The sequence below is a fragment of the Lampris incognitus genome, chromosome 12 (assembly GCF_029633865.1).
Source record: "Lampris incognitus isolate fLamInc1 chromosome 12, fLamInc1.hap2, whole genome shotgun sequence".
NCBI lineage: Eukaryota > Metazoa > Chordata > Actinopteri > Lampriformes > Lampridae > Lampris > Lampris incognitus.
In genome coordinates, this window is record NC_079222.1 from 12,895,368 (window position 1) to 12,903,094 (window position 7,727).

The following is a 7,727-nucleotide window of genomic DNA, read 5'->3' on the forward strand; positions in this document are numbered from 1 at the left end:
GCCGCCCAGTACAGGAAAACCCCTCCCTGGTAGAGAAATACAAGGGGGATGGAAACAGACACCAAAGCTTGGTGCACAGCAGAGACAGACCCGCCCGGGAACGTTCCGAGTAGATTTATCCGATTCGATCCCATTCATTCAAAGTATTCAACGTATTGTGAGTAAGTGTGCAACTGTGCAACAGATACCAAGACAAGCCCTCATTATCTGTCACCACCAACAGGTCCGGAAGACAGAACTGCCCCTGCTCCCCTTCCACCCACTGTTCTCTACCTTTTATGCACGCCATTAAAAAGATGAAGAGCTGCTCCTGTGGACAAAAACCTTCAGTCTCACACTTACGCGTGTTCACGTGCACACGCGCGCACACGCACACAAACCTACATGCATGACACAAACAAAAACATATGAACACATGAGTATGAGTGCTACCGCCCCCACTGATCGGAGAGAGAGTCTGATCCCAACATACCAATACACTTTCTTATCAGGCCTGGTAGCACAACACACCCCACTCCAAACATGTACTATTTCTCAACATTTCCCAAAGTCAAGAAAGGGGAGGACGTTCCTGTTTCCTCGCCTTTCTTGACTGATGATGTATGCAGATTGAAAACAAATACAGGTAGCGCTGTACTGTAACACAACTTTTCTATTCCATTGAACAGCAAAACTAGAAGGACATCATAATACACAGCCACATTTTTAACTGTTAATTATTCATTCCACAGTGAGCTATCCCTCTTTTGAAGATACCACCTTCTTTTCTTTTTTTTAAATTGATTAATGATTAGTAAAGAAACATCCATCCATCCATTATCCAAACCGCTTATCCGAATTCAGGTCGCAGGGATGCTGGGGCCTATCTCTGCAGTCACTGGGCGGCAGGCGGGGAGACACCCTGGACAGACACCCAGTCCATCACAGGGCCCCCCACACACACACACACACACCTACGGACAATTTAGTATGGCTGAGCCACCTGACCTACATGTCTTTGGACTGTGGGAGGAAACCAGAGCCCCCGGAGGAAACCCACACAGAGAAGGGGAGAACATACAAACTCCACACAGAGGACGACCCGGGATGACCCCCAAGGTTGGACAACCCCGGGGTTCGAACCCCGGACCTTCTTGCTGTGAGGCGACTGCGCTAACCACTGCGCCACCGTGCCGCCACGGCCATAATCATTACCTCCATATCCGCCACCTCTGCCATAACTACCCCCACCGCCTCCGCGGCCTCTCATACCCATTCATATAATGCAAATTTGAAATGTCTGGTGAATGTTCTCATTCATCCAGGTCATGGTTATCCAAAGGAATTGAATCAAGTGCAAATGGACTTGGCACAAATCTGAAATGCAAAACACGGGAATGGGTATTGTAAAGAAACAGACAAAACTGAACCGAAAGGCTCTGCCCCGTTTCTAAAGGGCCTTGGCAAAATGAAGACAGGTGCAAACTGATAAACTCAAGGTATTGGTTATTTTTACACACATATGTACACATATATTTACACACGTATTCTTTCCAAGGAGAACTCATCAATTATAAAAAAAAAGGCTCTTGCGGAATCACGGAGAAATGGGCCTTGTTTGGGTCTGACGTTGCTCCACGTCAAAAAATTATCTAAATTCAATACCGCTTTCCATTCGCGAGAGACGGGTGTGGATGTGCCAGGGAATATGATATTCATAGGGCCCGAGACATGTCGTCAGCCTTTGGCAAGCGCTTCCCCGGCGTGCTCAGGCATCCAGGCTGAGCAGATAAGGTTTCGCTCCTCGCCACTCCCGCTCTTCTACTGAGCTCTACTGTTGTGTCCCGTTTGAAATTTGAATCATCACAGCTCGCCCGCCGGCTCCCCAGCTACCGGGGGCCGTAACTGGAGGAAGTAGCTCAAGCGAGACAACCGGGCGCTAACCGCCATGTTGGGCCGAAGAGGCGCACTAGCAGCGTTAGCTTCCGGCGTACCGTGCTATGTTCACGGCTTTGCTAACATGGCAACTCGCAGTGTTTACTGTTTAAAGGAGCGTGTTTGCGCAGAGACGAGTGGAGCAGGACTCTTGTGTTTCCCGTCTGCAAAGTAGAAAATAAGCTTCTGACCTCCCTTTTACTCTGTTCGGCAAAAGCAATTAAACCTTTCTTGGGCCCAGCGTGCATAGAGGGGAGCGACCTCCATAACCACCCCCACCCCCCACCCCGCATCCACACATACACAGCCTGTGGGGGCAGGCAAAGGTAACGGCTCGATTTTCTGGTGCAATGAGATGGTTTAAAAATAAACGAAAACCAAAAAACAAGGCGACCTGGAGGGGAGAGATAAAACGGGACTCGGCGTGGGGAACCGGGAACAGCTGCGCAGAGACGACGAACGGGTGATTGTTGTTCCCTCAACCTGACGTCGAGTAGTAAAGCGGGGGGGGGGGGCTGTCTTGCTTGATCACACCGGAGAATAGACGTAGCCCGAGGAGGTGAAATCTACACCCCTGCCCCTCCCCCCTCCCCCATTCAGCTCCAAGCCCCCCACCTGTTTTCCCATACTACACCTGTCCTTCACGTGTAAACTGGCGCCGGTGGGAAAACTTTTATTTAGCACCGGATTAGACAATACACCCCACCTCCCCCCCTTCTCCCCAACCTTTTGTGCCTGTGAAGAAAAGAGCCGTTCTTGGTTTCACATGCGTTTGAGTTGCCCTTGTGAAGACGTTGGTATCCAACATGGCGACAATTTATAACCCAACTTATTCTGGCGATTTTTATTTTATCTTTTTTTTTTATAACATAGTCAGTATTCAGTCCATTCACCTCATAATATTTGCATTTTTTTTATTTAGACAGAAAGGGGGTAATCAATTTGACTCAATATAATAATTAGCACTAATGGCTAACTCGAGCGCATTGACATGTTAATTAATGTGCACCGTCCTATTTTTTTCTATTTTAAAAAAATAAATAAACCTAAACTGTCACTGGGCATGATTTAAATTAAACAGATCATTCACATTTTGGGAATTACATTTCTCGGATTTCGGGACAAACAAGTGAGGTGGTCGAGCAGGGAAGTTCTGCTCCTCGTGAAAGTAAGAGCCTGGTATCATGAGGTGTGACGTCAGCGCACCTTGACGGATTCGCGACAAAGGGCGACTTTCTTTTACGAGCCCAAGTTGGAATTAGAGTCTGCCACGACCCCACTTACTATAATTCTCCAGCCGAGGCGTCTGCCTGACTTTATTGCTATGTAAATGTCTGTATCGTATTTCTTAAGGGTGTGGCATCCGGCTCTCTTGCTTTTAAATGGGAATGGCCTCGGCAGGGTTTAGCCGGGCTCTCGGTCCCCCGGCAAACACGCACCTGAGCAGGCTGAACAAGGTCCAACGATACAATAAACACTCAGTAATCAATACACAAATACTCTGATGCAAAACACTGAGACTACCTGTGATGGTGGAGATGCTTGAAAACTGTGGCACTATGTTGTCATGTTGTAAAATTCAAAACGGGCCGTCTCCACGCAACAGTAGATCAACCACTAGTGTGTAGTGTAACGTGCATGGATAAGGAGACACGCTGGCCGCTGGCCGGCGGGAGGGTCTGACCCTTTAGTCGAGCGGTTAGCGATGCCCGCTGCGGTGCGGGCGATACGGGTTCGCTTCCCGGCCGCGGCAGCCTCCTGTGGTTGCGTTGTCCCCCGAGTTCGCTATAATATATTGTTATAGTAGAGTACTGGCATTATCTATTTATGAGGAGATGAATAGACTGATATGCAATACCGACGTTTTTAAAGCTATAATGGCAACTTAAACGAACAGGAGTGGGTTAGGCCTCGGCTGCCTGTTAAATGTTTGCACTGACATCACAGTGTATCATTGCATCATCGCCGCGGCTTTGCAGAAGCCGCAATAGCCTTTGAAACAAGTCAAATGGGTTGACTTTTCCTCCCAGCACATCTGCGGAAGAGAGCAAAGGATCTGCCAAAAAAAAAAAAAAGAAGAAGAAGATGAAAAAGATCCGAGGCCGAGCGCATATACGCTTTCCCTTTTGTTCGCAGGGAGTCCCTTTGTTTAAGACTTTAAAGTGTAACAGCAGTCACACAAGGTATTCTTGGACCAGTGAGGATCTTTCCCCTACATGCACCCTTTTGTCTCGGAGCTGTGGGCACAATAGAGAATAATGCAACATGAGAGACTCCGCTCCCCTGAAAGCGACCCCCACTGAACGTGCTAAAGGCTCGCACGACGGATCACCAGGGTGCCTTATCAAAGTTACAGCCCACATGTCACAAGCCAGGTTTCAAGGTCTCTATATTTGAGGAAAGACGTGGGAAACGCTGACTTTAATGCAAACAAGTAAAAGTTGGGGGGTTTTTTGTTCTCTTTTTTTAAGGCGAGTAGCACAGGGCAGGTCACACTGACGCATACAAGAGGTCATATGACGTCACATGATCCACATCAGATTTGCTTAGATCTATAGTCCAGCCCAGAAGTGAATACACTACACGCTGTGTGCACCGCGTATAATTTACGAGCTGCGGGGACACAATACGCTGTGTGGACAGCCTGAAATACAAATCAACACAGCTGAGAGGCCGGGTGTCCCAGCTACTAAGGCAATGCAACCTCGGGTTTTACTGATGAATGAAGACTTTAACGAGCTGCAAAAACAAATTAATGTTAAGATGACACCCAATTTGCCTCCCAAATAAAGGTGCCGCCCGTTGTTATTGTCAGCCTATGTTCTTTAGTTATTAGCACGTAAGCCTACCATGGCATCAATAACTTGACTCTTGGGTAGGGTAGTAATTTTAGAGAATAAGGCCACATAATGCTGCATAGGCAACGTCAGCCACAGCTCGGCAGGTATTGGAATTATCCCGAGGTTTTATACCAACTATACTGAAGGTGGTCCAGTATTGTTTAACACTGGGGATATTCACATCGATTGGCGTGAAACAGCATCATAATAGTTGTGAGTGGAGCAAGCCTGAATCCCATTAGTGTCATGTAAACCGGGCTGAGGTGGGGGGGGTCACATAGTCCAGTGCTACATAAACTTTAATGCACACTCAACAAAAGTGGATTTGATTACACCGAGAAGAGAGCACCTTGCCGGCGTTTTCATCAGAAGCAAAGCTGTATTCATTTGAAAGTGCTGCGTATTTTCCAAACATGTATATGTCTGTAAATTCAGATTTCTCCCCCGGGCTAATTGGATATGCAGTTTGCATGGTCGGCATACAACTGGTGCAGCCAATCTGGGTGATGTGATGTTGCACTGGTTTTAGCAATTCCACTTCTGTAGAAAAGCCAGACTAGTTGGGTTAGGTGGAGTGAAAATATGAGCTCACCCTCATATTTGGATGCACACGTGGCGCGTACGCCCCAAATTTGATCAGCACGGGGATGTCGATTCCCTGTCGCACCCATTCGACCACATGCAGAGAGGAGGACCCCGCTGGGTCTGGGGGAGGCACGCCACACTCCAGCTCCACCACACCCCCCACTTTTCCACGCACCTCTGGCCTCGCGCTTTCACTGATATCTGCAGGATGTGACAACAGGGGAAATTAAAAATAACGTGTAAGGCATTTATATTGGTAACACAGCAAGCTGTCACCATAGTAACCCTGTGTGAATACATTAAAATATGAATAAGAACATTAAGGGGGAAGAGTGCAGTAATAGTAACAGAAAAGATTCCTGGGAATAGAGCTGTTAACAGAGCATGAACAATGTCTCATATATAAGGGGACAATAATAATAATAATAATAATAATAATAATAACTTTATGCATATAGAACTTTACTAAACAATGTTGCAAAGTGCTTTACAAAATAAGATTAGCCCAAATAACTAAGTGTAAGCATAAAAACAAAACAGCATAAATAAAATTTAAAAAAAAAACAAATATCAACATTTGTAAAAGCTTTCATTAAAGAAAAGTTTTAAGATAGATTTTTTTTTATATTGTAGCAAATTAAGGGGGCAGTACTGGACTGCCACAGCCGGGACGCGAACTCGTGGCTCCTACACCGCAAGCGACAACGTTAACCAGTCGACTGAAGGGTCTGACCTGTTAGTCAAGGGCCAACGTGTCTACTTATCCATGCAGGTTACAATATGTCCCCCCCTTTTTCTCCTCACTTATATCCAGCCAATTAACCTACCCCTCCGACCCTCCCCGGTCGCTGCTCCACCCCCTCTGCCGATCCGGGGAGGGCTGCAGACTACCACATGCCTCCTCCCATACATGTGGAGTCGCCAGCCGCTTCTTTTCACCTGACAGTGAAGAGTTTCGCCAGGGGGAGGTAGTGCGTGGGAGGATCACGCTGTTCCCCCTCCCCCCTGAACAGGCGCCCCGACCGACCGACCAGAGGAGGCGCTAGTGCAGCGACCAGGACACATACTCACATCCGGCGTCCCACCCGCAGACATGGTCAATTGTGTCTGCAGGGACGCCCGACCAAGCCGGAGCTAACATGGGGATTTGAACCGGAATCCCCGTGTTGGTAGGAAACGGAATAGACCACTACGCTACCCGGACGCCCCTAAGAAGAGATTTAAAAGCAGCTAGAGACTTGGTTTGTTAGTTCAGCAGGAAGAGAGTCCACCGTGTGGGCTATCTAACAGCATAAGCCCGACTTCTCTAGGTAACAAACTAGTTTATTGTCGAGGGGGCATACAGGGGGTACGGCGGTTATACTCACAGAAAAGGCAGGACATCATAACCACAGCCAACGCTCTCAGATGGGGCCTCCCTGGTCCCATGACTGCCTCTCGTATGACTCACTGTCAGCTGAAACTGTTGACAAGAAGAGGCACAATTTTCACAAACATGTTTTCCAGCCTGCACAGAGCAAGGCAGCAACGTGTGACACATCTTCAAACTCAAAAAAAAAAAAAAAGAGCAACTTGGGAGCTGCTGGTTCTGTCAAATCCTTACAGACAGTTTGCGGCGGAGGGCTCAGATTTTCAATATAGCTTTCCAATAATTGGAATTCATCCCATATCATTACACAAATGGGCAAAGCCGCTTCCCTTGCCAGAGCCTCCCTGGCCCTATATCCTTTTCTGAAAGTAAATGTCATAAATGTCAAATAAATCTTTTGAGAGTCATGTGTGCTGCGACATCCAAGTGTTTATTTAGGGCACATCAATGAAGTCGTTGGCGGGAGCAGCCAGGAGACTCGACACTCAAGGACACGGAGAAGCCGAGCTGCAGACAACACATCAGGACAGCAGGCGGCGGAGGCGGCGGCACTGTGGCGTCGTGATTCAAGCTAAAAAAAGATATATTGTAGCGAATTCGGGGGGCAGTCTGGAGACCGTCGCCACAGCGGGACGCGAACCCGTGTCTCCCACTCCGCAAGCGCCAACGTAAACCAGTCGACTAAAGGGTCCGCCCCGTCAGCCAACGTGTCTACTTATCGGAGCACGTTACATTATGCCCCTCCTTCGGGAAGCGCCGCTTCAGCATATCAGCACCCTCACGCGTACGCGCTTCCGATGGCCTCACGCGCTCTCACCATCCCCCTTCTGACACCAATGTGGCGAGTTCGGGGGGGGGGGGCAACCTCAGGAACTGCCGCGGCAGGACGCGAACCCGTATCGCCCGCACCGCAGGAGACATCGCTGACCGCTCGACTAAAGGGTCCCACCCGTCAGCCAGCGGCCAACGTGTCTACTAATCCATGCACGTTACAATATATATGACACCCCCCCCCCTCA

General features: G+C 48.4%; 1 long non-coding RNA gene across 1 annotated transcript in view; it reads right to left on the reverse strand.

Annotated features, from left to right (window-relative positions):
- Positions 1 to 5,352: 5,352 nt before the first annotated feature.
- The window catches only part of LOC130121859 (uncharacterized), a 7,865-nt gene continuing 5,490 nt past the window's right edge, over positions 5,353 to 7,727 (reverse strand). Inside the window, exons 2-3 of the long non-coding RNA XR_008811101.1 lie at positions 6,707 to 6,801; positions 5,353 to 5,540 (exon numbers count right to left, since the gene is read on the reverse strand). This is a non-coding gene — a long non-coding RNA (uncharacterized LOC130121859). The remainder of the gene's footprint in view (positions 5,541 to 6,706; positions 6,802 to 7,727) is intronic.